Consider the following 18,269-nt stretch of genomic DNA (forward strand, 5'->3'; position numbering starts at 1 on the left):
TCTACCAAGCTCTCACATCCACCTTACCCAGGATGGTACGTATTATCTGCTTGTTAAAAATTCAGGAATGCACATCCATGTTATCTCCTGTGTGTTCTTGCTGAGTTCCTCAAAAACATCAGGAAAACCACTTCAGTATTTTCCTCTAAAATCTCTGTTTGAGGTTCACCTCTGCCAGGATGCTACAAATTTGGAAACATCTAGCCAACTGTCAATAATGTGTGTGAAATAGGATGATCCTATTATTTTGTATTTTTATGAAACCTGATCCATCTAAATCGGAATTCTGTCCAAGAGTCCTGTTAGGAAAAATTGTGATGATAATACATGTTACAATAAATAAAAAATTGCTACATCTCAACTGCATTGATGCTGTTGTCCAACCCCTCTTTTTCTTCTATATTTAAATTCAGATTTTAGAACATTACCTTTTGTATGTCAGGCTACAAAAACACATACACATCTTTCTCCTTACTAAAAATACACTTAAAGAAAGTTATATTTTTATTTAATTGGAGATTACATTTAGTGGTACATCAACCTAGGTGCAGTATTTCATATATTACATCAAGTTTTTGGATTGTATATACAGACATTAAGTGTAGAAGCACAGACTCTCCATGAGGCTTGGCTTAATAAGGCAATTAAAAAATTCTATTTCTTTTAGAAGGCAGGCTGATTCTTTTCTTATATGGAAACATTGTCTCTTAAAAATTAGGTCAAAAAAGCCCCCAAATGAGGAATACTTCTGGTATGATTAAAAACAATAGCAACTACATAGTTTAAATGCAACCAAGAGAGAAAGCACTAAGAAGGAGAAGTCAGAAAGTGGAGGAAAGTATAGTATTTAAATATAATAAAAGCGACACGCTTTGGGAAACTGTTTATATAAAGCTACAAATGTTCTGCAAATGGGATTGATTTTAAGAAAACAACCATTACAAAAATATGTGAGCTATCCTATCTAATCTGTCATCATCGCTAGGGACACCACAGGGACACTCATTCAGATATCATTGCTAGTGACACCAGAGCTCCATGGAGGAAAAATAGGTGGGAAACAAAGGGATGTATAAATCTGTAATGATATATTGTACCACTGTTTTGAGATGAAGGTGAGGACTGCAGCATTGAAGGGTCTAGACAACCAGGAATTGCCCTCAAGAGCTTTACACACAGACGACTGCAGCAGAAAGCCATCCTACAATCATGTCATCTTACCCCTGTCTTGTTCCAACCAAATGCTGACATAAAACTATGAATTATGCTCAAGGATGAAATATGTCATGGGCAAAGCTACCTATGTGCATATTGAACGTGCTTATTACACACAGTAAGAGATATTAGGATGAATGAAATACATTAACCACAACTAATCATTATTACTGAGATAAAGATGTACCGCTCTTGAAATGCCAGATTGTCTAAATTACTGCAGTCTGGTAAAAATATTTTTTAAATTTATTCTGTCTGCTATTTTCTTGTCATAGATAAATAATAAAAGCACACTGATTTTGGATTTACAAAAGAACAGCAAGTGTTTTTACTTCGCTAAAAGTCACTTTACTTCATTGGCAAATACAACGCAAATGGTTGCTTGCACACATAGGTCATTTTCTTCAGGTATTAGCACTGTCATAAGTACAATAAATTAAAGTTAAAAGTGGACTGAGTTCAGAATATCTAAAATTACATGCCAGCAACTCAGTTATTCATCTTTGCTTCTGCAAGTCAAAACAGTCACATTCTGATCTCAGGTTATAATTAGGCTGAGTCCTGCCTCTGTAAAAGCAGAATATATATCTTGCAATCTACCCACGTATGTTTAGGAAGCCAGCAGAAAGGGCAGTGCTAATGCATAGGGGGAGAATACAGCAGGTGGTTAAGCAGCACAGAAAACCTATTTTTAAACTAAGAGACAGAGAGTAGGTAAGCTCTAGATGACTGGTACTTTTCATAGCCTAAACAAGTCTTGTTAAAGAAGACAGTAAGACTATTTCCTAAGGAACCAAGTATTATTTCTTCTGTTACTTTCCTGCTCTTGGAAGGACTTCATCTGGCTTAGAAGTGCTGGGCAGAGCTGCTTGTATTTCTGACACAGGGATGTGCAGAAACTCTCATCCCTACTGGCACACACACCCCACCCATACCAGGAACACCTTGTGCAGTGAACCACTTGCCATTTTGGTTGCATCGCTCACCAAATGAAGGAAGAAAGAATTGGTTTGTAGTCCTTTCCTAGAAATGATTGCACAGGAAGGAATAAAGCCATAGCTCTTTGATCATGAGCCTAATCTTCAAAATTAAATGATCAAGAGCAATACTCACAAATTATACATTTAAAAATATACATTTTAGGAAAAGTTTTGTAAAAGGATGTCAATGCAGACTCTGCCACCTGAGAATTGTGACTGTTGCATGTATTAAAAGTGCAACACTGTACAGGAAATTCACCATAAAAATTATTTTAAAAATACTGATTGCTCAACTGAGAGCTTGGTTCCCCAGGAAAGCAACAGCCAGTTTGCAGAGAACAATAATAAAACCAGCATCACTCCCATTTGTTACACTGTTTTCTCTTAAGACCTTAGAAAAGAAACAATATCTATTGACTATTTCATGATTTTTCTTTCTCCAGTATGTAATGAAATGTCATTGCAAGAAAGAAGAAATGAATATTCTGGTACTATCTATGTGCCAATTCCTGCACTTTTCAGCTAAGAAAAGCTCCCATTGATTTTTGCCCTTTTAAAGGCTCTTCTAATGGCACGGTAATATCTTGGCCCCTCTATATACATTCATAACTCACTAAACTAATGCTCATTACTCAATGTCCTCTTGCCTTTCACTTCCAGTTACGTATGTCTATGTCAAACTTATTCCTACTTGGCTCCTAGGGTCAGTGAAAATACAGATGCCACGGGTGAGCAGGTTTCTCCTTCCAGGCTGTATGACCTGGTTGGCCACCAAACCAGGAGCTGCCTTGGCAGCCGCTGATGTGGTGACTCACAGGGGCTCCAGAGAAGTAGGACATGTGTGGGACTTGTCACTTCTCGCCATCTCCAGCACAACAGATCAGACTGCTCTGATCCACACAGGAGGGCCAGCCTGACACTGAGCCAGCTAGTTTGTGGGACCAAAAAGGGAAGTCTAGGCAATCTGGCTGCTGCCTTCAGGTGTTTGTCTCTGGCCTTGAGCACTCCAGGATCCCTTTAGGAGTCCCTAAAGAAAACACTTCGGTGGCCCTTGGGAAACTTGGTGCTTCTCCATTTTTTAAACAGGAAGTTTGTCTGAAAAAAGGTATCTTGTTATGAATGAGACCTGCTGCTTATTTGTATTCAGTCATATATGCTTGCTTCACCTGGTAAAGCATTTTTTTCACGTATTTTGTTTCAGCAACTTTGTGGAATGTAGTCTAGTTTGCCAGAACAAAACCTCTATAACAGATGTGTCAGTAAAAAAGGGTTTGGCCTCTACATCATGCCTGGTTTTAAGGGTTCACAAATAAAATTCCATCTTTATAACTGAGTTAAATAAGCCTTAAACTTTTGGAGAAACAAAGATCTGTTGTATTCTAACACTTGTTACTACCACAAGATGAGAGCAAAAAATACAATGATGAATATGGAAGTAACCTAGAAGACAAGTGAGCTATGGTGTTTGATTTCAGACATGTAAATTATGGACTTCTGTCTGTAGTCAAGCTCCTCAAGATTAAAGTTTATATGAAAGTGTTTTATCTTATCTATCAAATAACAAACATATTTCTCTCACACACACCTTCAAAAAGTAGACAGATCTCAGTCAAAGGAGTAACTATGTCATACTAGTTCATGAAACTGGTCGCCTGTGAGAAGCACTGTAAGAAAAATAAATTCATTTTGTGTACATTGTAAGAAAAAAAATCTTTCAGCTCTGATTTTGCAACCACGATGGTTCTCTATATGATTTCTTACAAACACTCTATGTGTGCTACATTTCTTACAAGCTGGCCTCATATTAAAATGACAAGATACACTGAGACAAAAAAAAAGTTCCCATTGCTAACATATGTTATTGCAAGTTCATTCATTTATTTTTAATCGTTAAACCACTACCCATTTATCTTAATTTTAAACTTGCAGCATCACTGCCTTCTATCCTGTAATCTGTTGCAGGTGTAGGGAGATGAATAAGGACCACAAAAGCCATTGACAATGCTGAAAGAGCAGCGGTGGTAGCACATATTTTACTTCAGTTCAGTATAAGTTATCCTTATAGCTGTGCCTGATGTGATGTACTCCTGACACAAGAATATGGGATGATCCACAGATGAACTGGGAGCTCTGGCAGACTTTTAGGCATCAAAGTTTTTAAGTATCGATTGACTGCCAGCTGTGAACCAGGAATCAGGTCTTTCAGATTCTACATTAGAACCCCCCTGGGACCTTCCTTCTGAACTACAAAGCTCCAAATGTTCAACTACACTGGCAAGAACCAAGGTCTGACAGACCTGTGGAGTGCAACCGCTGGTGCTGAGGGCCTGATCTTCAAGCTGTACTCACCTCAAGGATTCCTGGTGTTGGACTAGTTCACTTTGAGTCCCACCAGGGCTCATCTGTGGCTGGAACGCATTAGTTTAGCTTTATACAAAAGGGTCTATTTCATGTGCTCCAACACCACTCCACATTCTGAATTACAGCACTGTTAGCAGAGATGATGACAGCATTTACTTCAAAACTGCATCCCTGATCCAAACTAAAACACTTCAGTGCCCCAAGGCTCATGAAGCAGTCTGTGTGGAACAACAAACTAAAATGAGATGCCTGATTTTTATGCACTGCAATGCCTTAAATTCTGCTATATGTCTGTGCAGATATTTTTAGTGTATATATCCTTAAAGAAGAAATATACTTTTGGTAGCAATACTCAACCATTGCTGAATTCTGCAGCATGTTATGTCCATTGGGCTTCATAACATTTTTCTAATTTAAATAATCATTGAAGCATACTAAGAAAATGGGAGTCGAGTTCAAGCATCCATAACTTGCAGAGCTACATTTTGCCGTGATGCATCTGATATTCGATGTCTGCTGGAAAGTGGCTTTTAGTTTAAAACTGTTATTATGTGCGAGCAAAGCTAAAAGGTGAAAGCCTTACAGGCGCCAGCAACACATTCTGAAAGCCCAGATTAGAGTTTTGTAAAAAAAAGATGAAGGGCTGCAGGCATTTTCACCGCGTCAGGAGATGATGTGAAAAGAAAAAAGAGGGGAAAAAAAAAAAAGGGGGGGGGGAGGGAAATATATACTGACTTTTAACATCCCCGTTCCCCTTGTCTCCAGCCGCTCTCCTTTCCACCCATCCAGCAAAAGCAGCAGCAGCTCCTACGGCGCTTCTCCCGCCTCCTCGCCCCGCACTCGGGTGACAAACGGCTCTGCGTGCCGGAGGCGGGGACCAGTTTCCATGCCAAAAAAAGAAAAAATAAATTAAAAAAATAAAAAGAGGAAGCCCATCCGTTCCGCGGAATCCCCCGCACGAAAAGCCCCCTGCCCCCTCCGTGTCAGAGAGGAACACATATCTTAGAGCCGTGTCCTGCTGCTGGGGACTGGCCCCTCGCCCCTCCACCTGCGGAGGTGTCTCCCGTGACCAGACCTGCCCCCGGGAATGCCCAGGACGACCCCCGGGACGACGACCCCCGGGACGACGACCCCCGGGACGACGACCCCCGGGACGACGACCCCCGGGACCCGGACCACGGCCCCGCCGCCTCCCGCGCCCGCTGCGCGGCAGCCGCGCCTCAACCCAACCGGCCCCGACCGGGGCGGTCCCGCGGGGGCGGTGCCAGGGGCGGGAAGAGAGGCCCATGGCGAGCTGCTATTGGTGAAGGCGGGGGTGGGCGCGGTCTGATGCCCGCTCGCTCCCCTGCTATTGGTGAGCGGAGACGTCAGTGCGGGCCGGGGGTGGGTCTTGCGGCCAGCGGGGTCGGCCGAGCGCGGCGGGCGGGGGAGCGCAGCGAGGGGGCGGCGGCGGGCGGGGAAGCGCCAGCGGGCGCACCGAGAGCAGCGGCAGCGCCGGAGCGCAGGTAGGGGAGCCGCGCCGGGAGCTCGCCCCGTGTCCTCCGCCGCCCTCACCTGTCACCGCCTCGCTGTCGGGCTCTTGCCGCTGCTGCGGCGAGTCAGCCCCGCGCCTCGCCCCTTTCCTCGGCTCCCAGTCCGTCTCCTCTCCTCCCCGGCCAGCCGCGATTCCCCCGCCGCCGCTGGCAGCCGCCTGCCGCCCTCCTCCCAGCCCGCCGGGGCCGGTCGGCGTCCTCGCCCCGCTCCGCTCCCAGCCCAGGTGTGCCCGAGGGGCGGGAAGGGCCCGGGGTGAGGCTGCGGCTCCGGCGGGGTCCGGCCCGGCGCGGGGTCCGCGGCGCCCCTCTCGGGAGGGGGCAGAGGCGGCGGGCTCGGCCCGCCCTCCGTCCGGCCGGGGGTGCCCCGGGGCGGGGGGAGCGGCCGCCCGTGGGATTCCGCCCGTGGGATTCCGCCCGTGGGATTCCGCCCGTGGGATTCCGCCCCTGAGCCTTGTCTTGCGCCAGCTCTCCCCGCTTCCTCCCTAAACGCCTTCTTCCGCCACACTGGAAGGGCTTAGGGCTTTTTCTAAAACAGATGCTCCATAGATTATTGTGATTTGGGGGAGGCAGCGTTTCTCTGCTGGGTGGGTTTGGGTTTTTTGTGCGTGTGGTTTTGGGTTTGTCTTTTATTTTAACCAGTCGCCCTGTTGCTGGGCTTGTGCATTGTCGGTGCCAGTTGTGAGAAAACGTACTAGTTCCAAGGTAGGCAGGTGGTGATGGAGAGCATCAGAGGGGACAACACCCAGGAGAGAAGGTTGTTCCTCACCTCGAGCCGCTGGGAGGATGAGGGATGCCGGGATTCCCGTTGCTGGGCTATTCCTTGCTTCTGCTCTCGGCTTTCATCTTCTGTGTTGGTGGTTGAGCAGGGAAACCTCGGTTTCCGTCCTTGGAGTACACGGAAGGCAGGAGGATTTTTTTCAAGCAGGGTGTTGTGTGTCTGCAGCAATGCCTCTTCTCGGGCTGAAGGAGCAAGAAGCCGAGCTCCTGTTCCGTTCTCTGTATGAACGTGAGGGCTGTGCACGCTGTTGCTGTCGCTGAAGTACTCCAGCCTTGCTGGCAGACGATCCTGCTGCTGCCTGCATCGCGCGGTGCCGACCATGGCTGCGGCAGGTAGCTGTGTGAGGCAGCAACAGCCTGCTTCTGCCATAGTGAAATTAGTGATGATCCTGCATGTTCCTGGGTGCTGTGCCTCGGGCAGGGGAAGCTGTTACCTGGCTTGTACTCAGCTGGCTTCTCAGGATGGTAATACATTAGTCACGGTTACAGTGGAAGAATCGTTTATTACAAATACGTGTTCATCTGGTAAAGCTTTGCAAGGTCTCAAACAGGCTGGAGGAGAATGTACGACAGAGGAGGGCTGGGAAAATCCATTGGCACGCTGATAAACGCAGATCACAAGTGGCTCTGCAGTATTGAAGGAAAGAAGTTTAAAATTGTCCTCTTAGTTTCTTTTGTTTTCCTCATGCCTCTCCGCTGTTTTTCAGAGTTGTTGAGCACCACCAGCTTCCAGTGTAATGAGTGATCAAGTTGTGTGTGGCCAGCTGATAGTGGCTCCTTGGCTAGTACAGTCTACAAGTCCCACTTTATTTTACTTAAGTATTTATTTCCCAGATGCGGTGTAAGTGTGTCAAAATTTAGCATTTCAGATAGTCTTTTGGGTTTGCCTGAAACAGCATGATCATTAAGACTGTTCTTGTCTTAGTGTGTGTGCTTTTTAACAGCAAAAAGATCAGCGGTTGACAAAAAAAAAAAAAAAAAAAAAAGGCAAGCTTTTTATAAATTATATTTTTATGTAGTAGAAGCACGAAGTGCCATTTTTAATAGGTGGATTGAATAAGAAAAGTATTGGCCTTTTCTATTGTACAGACTTAAATACTACCTCTAGTCGTGTGGGTGTTCAGAATTTCTCTCATTTTGCTCATTTGGCAATAGGAAGGAAAATCTCCCCCTCTGTACTTCTGGCAAAATGTTCTTCAAGGAGAGATCTCTTGCCTCAAGAAGCCTCCACACTGAAGAACTCTTAAGTATATGGCCTTGTTTGTCAGCATTTACCTAAAACGGTAGTATTTAGTTAATTCAATCATAATTGTGTCAAAATCTTGGTTGCCTTGATTTAGCTCCTTAGATTTTTCTAGCACACAGAAGAACTGGATGGCACATTACAACTGGTGGAAGACCATATTTTATAGAAGCATGGGAATATCTAAAGCTATGGAAATCAAGCATTGCAAGGAGCAAATGCTATACCATATTTTAGATCTTTTAGAAGTAATTTCAGTCTTAATTTCAGTTGGTGTTGAACCTGCCGTTGAAAGCAGTTATCTTTAACATCTTTACATCTTTTTACGTCTTACACATGTAAAAAAAATTGCATTATGCTTGTTTTTTAACTTAATGTGGACAGTTTTAGTGAATCTGATATATAGTCCATTGTTAGTTTATGTTAAAGGTTTTCTTTAACGTTTTAGATTGGAATTTTATGGAAGCTGTAACTATATATTGTTTGGATTCCTTTTGTCTGACTTTAAAATGAGAGTTAAAATAAACCTGTTAATGTTGTAGCTGACGTGCCCTGGCTTAGTTTCCAAAACTTGGTGTTGAAACAAAGAAATTGCTGATCCCTCTTGGTGTTCTCTTAGATCCTATCAGTTTAGTTTAATAATAATGGGGGCAAAATAGACTTGGAGACTTTAATACTGAAATGAATACTCTAGCTATATGTTCCTAACAAACCCCTCAAGACTATACATTTCATAAGCCTTCTTTACCGGTGAAGCAGCTCTCTGGAAGTGCAAAAATCCATATGATCAGTACAAAGAGAACCTCTATAGAACAGAGGTTTGGGTTGGTCTGGTGGAAACTGTTCTTGAAGCACTGATCTAATTAACATCATGTTCCAGTATTTAAAGGGTGGCTACAAAGAAGATGGAGACTCCCTTTTGCAAGTAGTCCCATGGAAAAGATGAAAGGTGATGGGTACCAGTTGTTCCTGGGGATATTCCAACGAGACATGAGAGGAAAATTTTCAGTAACAGAAGCAATCAGCTGAAGGAATCATCTTCCCAGGAAACTGTGGGATTCCCCACCACTGGGTACTTGAAAGACACAGCTGAGGAGGGTCCTGGCCCATCTTGTCTAGATTGTGCTTTTTCCAGGAAAGGTTGAGCCAAATGATCCTTGAGGTCTCTCCCAGCCTGGTGTTCTGGGAACTGTAGTCCCAGGGTGACCCTACACTACCAGTGGTTATTTCTGTTGTTGTATGGAGCAAGACCATGAGAGTTGGAGGAGAGCTAAGACTGGAAGTACGAAGTAGAATAACAGAATTTCTGCTAGCAGAAAACACCCTCTCTATATATATTGAAAAGTCAGTTCAGTGCTGCTATAAAAATAACTATTTATAATACTGACTATATATGGAAACTCTTGAAAACTGTTCACGTGTAAGCACTGGGTTCACTCTCTCTCAAACATGTAACAGCAGTAGAAAAGACAGAAAAGAGCTAACCAACAGTTTTTCCTAGGTACTATTTAAGTTTTGACTAAGATATGAGTTCTTATTATGAATTTTTTTTTTTTATTTTATGCTTATTGTGTGCGAAGTACGAACATGGGTCATGAAACAGTAATGAGGGAGAGCTACCCTGGAAATGTGTAGACTTGGAGGATAAATGAAGTGATTGTGAACTATGTGCTCATCATGTGATAGGGACAAAAATGCCTTGTATTTGTCATAATTTCTATTTGAGAATTTTAAAGAATTTTACTATTACCCATGAGATTAACCAGTAAACTCTGGATTATTATGTTGATTTTTACTTCAGAACATGATGATGTTATTTCTAACATGAGAATGATGAGTGTTTGTAATATAATGAATAATAGAATTAATTTCCTGGTTCTGAATTCTGTATTTTGACTTGGATACTTCAGTATCTAGATTAAGATTTGTTTGTGCATGGTTATACTAGCGTTCTGCATCAGAAGCAGTAAGTATTAATTTTACAGTATAAATTAAAACGCACAATAAAACAATGCATAAACTGAGGAAATCACTGTTACAGTATCAGCCCTGTTGCTGAGTCTGTGCAGTTTCATAATATTAAATGTGGATGAAGGAAAAATGTTACAGTTTAGAATGTTCACAAGACTAATGTATTCAGCTTTTAACAATATTTTTTTTTTAATTTAGAACATGATAATATATTTCTTTGTCACTGGTAATGGAGATATTTTAGCGTGGCAAAAATAGTTGTATTAAATATCTTGACTAAGTCACAATGAAAGAACAAAATAAATGTAAAAAGTGTGCTGCATGTCTTAAACTGTGTTGCTATAGAAATATTGCATGTATTTTTTTACTCCCTTCTCTGAAGCAGCTGTGAGAATTTCATTGGAAATAGATTAGCTTTCAGAGAACTTCCATGCCTGTTTCCTTGGGGCAAAGTAACTTTCGGAATGAGTGTATGGGCTCTCAAGTTAGTCTTAATCATGTGACATTTGAGATGTAAGTTACGTTTAGCTGATGTGGAGTAAAAATAATCTATTGCTGTGATTTAAAATGAGGAAAATGCATATGGATTAGTTATTATATGATGACCTTCTGTGATACTCAACTGTTAGATTCCCAGAAGCTTTTAATTCTAGCTTTAGTGTAATTAGTTTTATTTTTCTAACATTACTTCAGCAGAGATGTTTGTATGTTCCAGCTTGGCTTCAAATTTCAACTAATACAGCCTTTTAGTGTTGGAATTGCCTACTAGTGTCTTGAAATTTAATCCTTTAGTTATTTATTAACAACAATAGGATCACTTAATTTAACACTGACACTTATTTGGAGAAAAGAATATAATCTTAACGTGGTGATGTAGTTGGCATTTACAAGAAATGCTTGCCTGGCAATATTATTTAAAAAAAGTAAAGAGGGGAGGGAGAGAGAAAAACCTCGAAGTGTGAATCAATTTCTAACTGAATCTTCAGTATGCCAGCCACATAGAGCTCCATTATTTTGGTATATTGTACCACTGTCTCTGTTAATGTATTCTTACAGATGACTGTAGTAGTACAGATGTTGATGATAACACGCTGCTGTATACAATTGAGGAGGACGTGGCTGCAAGGTTCAGTACAATAAAATATTTATTCAACTATTAAGTATAAAAAAAAAAAATTCTTGGAGCTCAAATATGAAACCAAAACTTTTTTCTCTCCTTTCTCCTCTTCATAATTAGGTGTCAGTGTTTAAAAGTCATCCTGTATTGTAGGAACTGTACATTTCTTAGTGGATTTGGAGAAACAGTTAACACTTAAGATGATTTCTGTGTAGAAGTATGTTTTGGATGACTTCATCATCAAATTCATAGAAGTTGGGATCCTAAAATGGATTTTTTTTAACTGCTTACTAAATTCATGGTTCTCTGGGATTGCTATCTGATGTAGAAACATCTGGAGTTTTCCAGTGTGTTTAGTTTACTTTGAGCTAGTGCTTAGGTGTGAAGTCCCACTTTATATGCAAAGTAAGTAAATGTACATCATTGAGGGCTTTTCAGTCTCATCACTTCCTAACTTTGGGAAGATAGATTTTTCTGTTTGGCCTGCATGTGATATTCTGGGTAGTATTTTAACTTGTTAAACCAATCTTATTTCATGGCTGCTAGATAACTGCCAGCTTTTTAAGTTTTGTACTTCTATATATTTTTCTTTAAAGCACAGAATCTTTTGAATTAAACTTGATAGCACAGTAAATTTCCATTCATAAGCTTACTACTTGCCGCTATATTTCCTAAATTTAAGAAGGTCATATTTATTTTTTTGTATATTTTTCATATAATTCACTTCTTAAAAGCTCCCTGTGTTTGTCTCAGCATATATCAGCACTATGCTGGTGTTGGTAGTGCAGAAGATCCAGTGTGCCCAGAGTGCTGGAGGCTCATGATGCTTGGTGGTGTGTGCTGCTCTTCTTCTGTCCTCTCCCTTTTCATCTGGCTGCATTTCTAGGTGATGGTGAAGAGGATGGTGTTCTGATGGGAGATCTAGAATACACAAACTTCAAAAGTCTGCTGGAAGGATTTGGTATTACCCTCTGCTGGCTCTTAACTCTTACCACACACACTGAGATTTGCTGTATCCTGCATGTTGCAGCATATCGTGTTAATTGTAGGTTTGTCACAGGCATTTTCAATGAGTAAGTGTAGTGTAGTTTGGTTAGTCTGCTTCTTTCAAGATGGTGAAAGTGGGGGTTTTTGTTTGTTTGGGGGTTGGTTGGTTTTTTGTTGGTTTTTGTAGGCTGCATTTTTGGCTGTTACCGGAAATTTTAGTAGCAAAACTGAGGTGCATGGAAGGTGGGTTCATGTCATAGTCAGCTGTTCCTAAAGCTCTTCTTGTCAGACCTTTTACACTTGTTCTGAATTCCTGTTAACCTGCTGTGTTTGATAGAACTTTCCAGTAGCTAAAAACAAATTGCAGGAAAAAAATTCCTTTTCTGTTTTTCATTTTGAACACTTGGCAAAATTTGTTTATTCCTTGGAGTCATTTAAATCCTATATAGCAGCCTGTATAGTATATGAAACTGTTTTTAACACATCTTAATTGATATTTCAAGTTGATGTTCTTCAAAGTAGTTGGTAGGCCTACTGTAAGCTCTTCAGTGTTTTCTGTGTTGTGTAAATATAAATGTAGTGATGATGAACAGGAGATGGGCATTGGTTTATAATACATTCCAAGGTTGCTTTTAATGTTATATACCATTTGAGATGAAAAATGGTTTATTGTGCTTATGGGTTGGGTTATTTATGTATTGGATTATTCGTCCAAAAGTTAAAGCTGTTTGTTAGTCAAAAACTAGGCAGTTGTCCTAGCAATGACAGTAGCTGTTACTAATTTTCAGTTGTGAACCTCAGAACATACACTACTTTGAATTATAACCTTTTTTTATTACAAGATGGGTGTTTACTGAGATGAGGATGAATCTATTAATAAATATAGAATACTCCCTCTCCAACTTTCTACTGCTGTTTTTACTAGGATTGCGTAGGGTATTTTGAAGTGATAATTAACATCCGTGATGGAAAAGGGCCCTCAGGAGGTTTTCTAGGTAGACCTTCTGCTCAAAAGCAGTATTTTCCTAAAAGTATGTTTGTTCCTAAAATGTCAGTTGGAAGAAGTTGTGTGAAATTAAATTATTATTCTTTTTCAAGGAATACACACTTGCCTGCTCAGCTCATTTTAATGACACCGTTACATTTTTTTCTCTTGAGCACCTAAAGAGAATTCTGACTAAAACAAAACAAATGTCTTGGGTGCAAAAGGCTTTTTTTTTTTTTTCCCTTTTCTCTTGGCTCTGATCTGCCTCTATTTTTGATTCTACTCTTGATCTACCACATCCACAATGTTGCCATCAGGTTGTTTGCTTAACCTCTGCAAAAATGCTTCCAGTCTTCCTTGCCTTGCATGTTGGACAAGGATGGAATATTCCCAAATCCACCACTCCAGACATGTACATGTAGTATGCTGTTATCTACCCACATCTATAGCCTTTTTCAAAAAAATCAAAGAAACCCCCAAATCCCCTGACCTTAACTAATCCTTTTATGAAAACACCTACCATGAATCTGTGCTGGCTTCAAAAGTTTCGTGCTTTAAAAACTTGAGTCTACCTTATGGACCTCTTCACACTTCCCTGATCCATCTGTTCATCTAGCACAGCTTCTTCTCTATCCCTTCACACAATCTTAGGCTGTTGAGATGCAAGACGCCTTTGCAGATCCTTTAATTGGTAGTAGTCTTTATTTTTACTTCTCTACTTCTTTTCGTATTTCTTGAAAAACAAAACAAGACCCCCCCCCCCCAACCCTGAAAAAAAAAAAAGAAAAAAAAAAAATGGACAACCTGAGAAAAACCCTACCCTAAAAGCTCGTGCTTTCTTTCTCCTTTCCTTGCTGGCATTATTATTTCAAAGGATGTTGCAAATTACATGCCATTATAATGTTTTTATGCAGCCATTCTTTTTCTCCTTAACTGTGAAATCTTGTTTGGGTACAGCTTGTGTTTAAAGGCAGTTATTTATGGAGCTCTGTGGCTGTACATCGTGATGTACAGTCAGTAATGTGTTGATCCAGTAAGTCTACAGGCTAAAGCTACTACTTTATGCAGTATAGCCCATTATAAAACAGAAAACCTTGAAGTGGGGAGTGGCTAGTGCTGATGAAATGCTTTGTGGAACAGGTGGGACTTCAAAGTTTTATTTTAGTTTGAGGGAAGGTTGCTTATGCAATTGTTCCATCTGTCCATCCATCTGTCCATTAGCCTCTCCTCCCACCCTGCCAGTAAGTTCTGAACTGCTTGCCCAATTCCTAGTTGGCTTTGGCAGAGGGGCCGTGTTCCCCAGCCCTGTTGCATGCATATACAGGTCTGACAGAAACAGGCAGATGGTTAGAGAAGAGATTGGGCAAGAAATGGGGAACCCCAGTCTGTGTGACTGTGGCTGGCCTGTAGTCATAACCACCAGGGCATCTGCTGCCTCTTGCTAGGTCAGAGTGCATAGGGAAGGTCAGATGGAAAGTGGGAGAGTCGTGGTGCTGCTGCAGTAGGTTACTGCATGTGCATGATGGGGGGGAAGTCACAAGGGTGATAACTGGGGGATGTTATTCTAGGTGAGAAGCAAGGTAATGTGTTCTCATGGATGGTCATGGGACCCAGAGTTACTGGGGGAGACCTGTTTGATGGTCTAACTTGGGTTTTTAAGGAATTTCCTGTCTTTGATGGAACTGGGGAAAGAGCTGCTTGGCTTAGACCCATCATCAAGAGCAAGGAGGAATAGGTGGCACAGAAAACATCATCTGATGTACGTGGGTAAGAGGTTGTGCATATCCTATAAAGTCAGTGACAGAAGTATGAACTTGATGAAGAAAGAAGACTGTCAGCCAGCCAGGAGGAACTTCAAACATAGAACCTCATATATAGAAATGAGGGGGATTAAAGAGAAAAGAGATGCTGTAGCACAGCAAATCAAATTGAAATGATCGATGTATTTCTTGAAAAAATCAGAAGGCTAAAATGATTTTTCAGCTTAGGATTTAAAGAAATCTGTAGCTTCAGCACAAAAAATGTGTTACTTGACTCTCTTTAAAAACTTTACTACTGATATAAATAAAAACAGATTTCAGTACGAAGGTGACAGTGTGGGATGCCCACACTAATAGTAACAAAACAGTCTTTTCAGAAGGTGAACTGTGACTCTGCTTTTCCCAAGCAAATAGCTATTCCTGTCATTTGGAGATCATTAAATCTGTTTCAGTAAATTCTATACACATTGATGTTTTAGTTGCCTAAAGCTCTGTGAGTGAACAACGTATCTTAAAAAAAAAAAAAAAAAAAAAGCATGGGTTTCCATCTATTAACCTAGTTGTTTTTCAGTTGCTTCTGCTGACTCAATAATATTATGTGATGTAACTCACAGAAAAAAAAATCCATGTATATTTTTAATGAATATATTTGAAACTTAAGATTGTTTTAAGTATAAATTTGGATGCTTGGAGATGTTTGCTTCATTTTTTTTTCCTTTTGAGATAAATCACATTTGTTTATATAAACTATTGTAAAATATGGTGACTAAAATTGTATTTCAGATAATGTGTATGGATGAGGGGAGATAGGAAGACACTTGTATTAAGGTCAAAGTCTGCTCGCCTTTGATCGTGCAAAGTACTGAACAGCCCTGGGAGGTTTGGAGGCCTATCCTGAATTTTTCCATACCAGTAAAATGGGTGACCTTTTGTTTGACTGTTCCAGTTATAGTCACTTAAAATAACATTTGCGCTATTGTTGGCTATTTCACTGAGAATGGAAGGCAGATCAAGCTTGTTATCTCAGTGCTCTTCAAAGAAATTAACAAAGAGGAGGTATGCTGTCTTTAAAGAATTAGTCTACATGAAGCTTCAATGCTAGTGAGAAGAAATTGTTCAGTTACTGAAAAAATAAGCAGTTTACACTAGCAAATTTACTTTCCCACTTTAAAATCAATGGGTAATTTTTAAAAAACCTAGTTCTTGCATCTTTTTAATAGCTCAGATTCTAGAACAATTTGTTAATAACAGTTGTAAATTTTGTGACCATCAAAGTATTGTGGAATATTTCTTGCTCACTTTCTGATATTCTGATTTTTTTTATCTCTTTGTAACTTGTGAGGTGCAGAAATAGTTACAACATATCAGTTCCCACCAAATTGCCCAAATTCCCAAGGCCCATGCACTTTTAGCAATCCAAAACCATTCATGGGGAATAACTTTTAATATTGAATGTACAGGGTTGATGGTGTAGGGCATGAAAGTATTGTAATGAATGCAGGAATGTAGTGCATGAAAATAAGAATGTGTTTTTATGTGTTGAATTAGAATGTGTTAGTCTCAATGGGCTGTAGGGGCAGTAGGATGGCACCCCCAGCTAATTCCTGCTTCTGGAAGTTACTGTACAGATGAAAGACCTGACCACTTCCACCTTCTGCAACCTGTTGTGAACATAACTAATACTTAGAAAGGAAAATATGGTGTATTTTGTACCCTTAAAGCTGGTTTTGCATACAGTGCTGAGAATGAAATAGTGGAAGTTGCAGTAGTGAAATGGAAGCAGGGATGAAAGCAACGCTATTCTGTCGAGCATATTTACAGATCTTTCATCTGCTGTGGAGCCCTGACTCTGAGAGAGCCACGTGTTGGGTAATCTGGAAGATGGTGTGGGTTATTTTGGCCATGTGAAGGAGAAGGGTCTGGTACAAGGCTGTGGTGAGAGGTTGCCCCTGTGGATAAGGCTCCCACTGGCCTGGAGCGCTCCTGCTCAAGGTGGAACACAGGTGAACATAATGCCACTGTTTAAGGCAAGTATGGCATTACACTGTGGGTAGCAGTCCTTGTGCTGTGTTGCTAATATTTGAGAGGATATGTTGTGCAAAGGATTTAAACTGGGAAGCTGCAGATTCAGTTTGATGTTTAAAGTGTGGGATTTGACAGCTCGGTATGGAACGTATATATTTATACAATGTTAATTTACATTTTTTAAAATCGTTTCATGGCTCATTCATATCTCTTGGGATGAAAATCCAATCCAGCAGCTGAAATAATTAGATCTTATTTGAGGTGCAGTGATAGATAAAGATTAAAGTGGACCTCTAGGATCAATTACATTTGTGTGATACATGGTGCATTTTTTCCTAACTTCCTTTTCGTTCTCTAATAGACTTTGCCATTTTATTGAGGAACTGCAGGACAGATTAAATTACATATGGCTGACTGTGGTGGTGAAGTTCTCTGCTGTAAATAAGAAATAATTTTGAATGTGATGTGAATTGCTTCATGTCTGCAAATGCCTGGTAGCTACATAGAACAAGATGTTGTTCTATCTAACATAGATTTTTGGCATGGTACCACAGTAGAAGTGGCATCATAGTCTGCTTTCACCTGAAGTTTGAATCTGTAATGAAAATAATGAAACCTGAGATAGTTTTCAACATTTGATAACCCTGCTTTTAGTTACATGTTGCAAGCAGAAGCACAAGGATATTACTGCAGTGTAGTGTGTGCTCGCGTTTAGTGAGTTCTGTAGGGCTGCTGGTAGAGCAGTAAATGGTGCTGAGCACCTACCTGTCTCTATGCTAGATAATGTCCTGTGATGTGTGCTTTAAGATTGACTTTATGAGTACAAAAATGTACAAAATACACTGTTAATGCTCTACAGTTTTATTATAAATGAAGCTGTTAAACTGTTACAAGAATCAGATTATTTTTACTTGCAGAATGTCGTAATGGAATATTTAAGTAAGAAATAATATATGCTAAGAGCTTATTTTCTCCTGATGGTTTTTGTTTGTTTGTTTGCTTGGTGGTTGTTGCTGTTGTTGTTTAAATATGCCTCCAAAATACATGAGCTGAAGAGAATTTTTCCAAAACATATATGGATTACTGAAACATGAAGAAATGTTTTTAAATAGTGTTCAAAAAAGTCATCTGGAGTATGTACATACTGAAATACTTCAATTTGATAACTCTTCTTCCATTTTCTCTGATTAAATGAGGACAAGTAGACATTCTTTTTTAAATATTGTTCCTTAACAATACAGAATAAAGTAATGGATGTTGTGTTTATCACTTTTATTATAACTCAAGATGCTTTCTAATAATTCCATCTGAGGAAA

General features: G+C 40.4%; 1 protein-coding gene across 2 annotated transcripts in view; it reads left to right on the forward strand.

The window, feature by feature from the left end:
- Positions 1 to 5,995: 5,995 nt before the first annotated feature.
- Positions 5,996 to 18,269, forward strand: part of CDKL5 (cyclin dependent kinase like 5) — a 126,543-nt gene continuing 114,269 nt past the window's right edge. For both annotated transcript variants that reach the window (XM_066313930.1, XM_066313932.1), the window contains exon 1: positions 5,996 to 6,061. The gene's annotated coding sequence lies outside the window, so the exon portion shown is untranslated. The remainder of the gene's footprint in view (positions 6,062 to 18,269) is intronic.

Source organism: Sylvia atricapilla, chromosome 2 (genome assembly GCF_009819655.1).
Source record: "Sylvia atricapilla isolate bSylAtr1 chromosome 2, bSylAtr1.pri, whole genome shotgun sequence".
Taxonomy (NCBI): Eukaryota; Metazoa; Chordata; class Aves; order Passeriformes; family Sylviidae; genus Sylvia; species Sylvia atricapilla.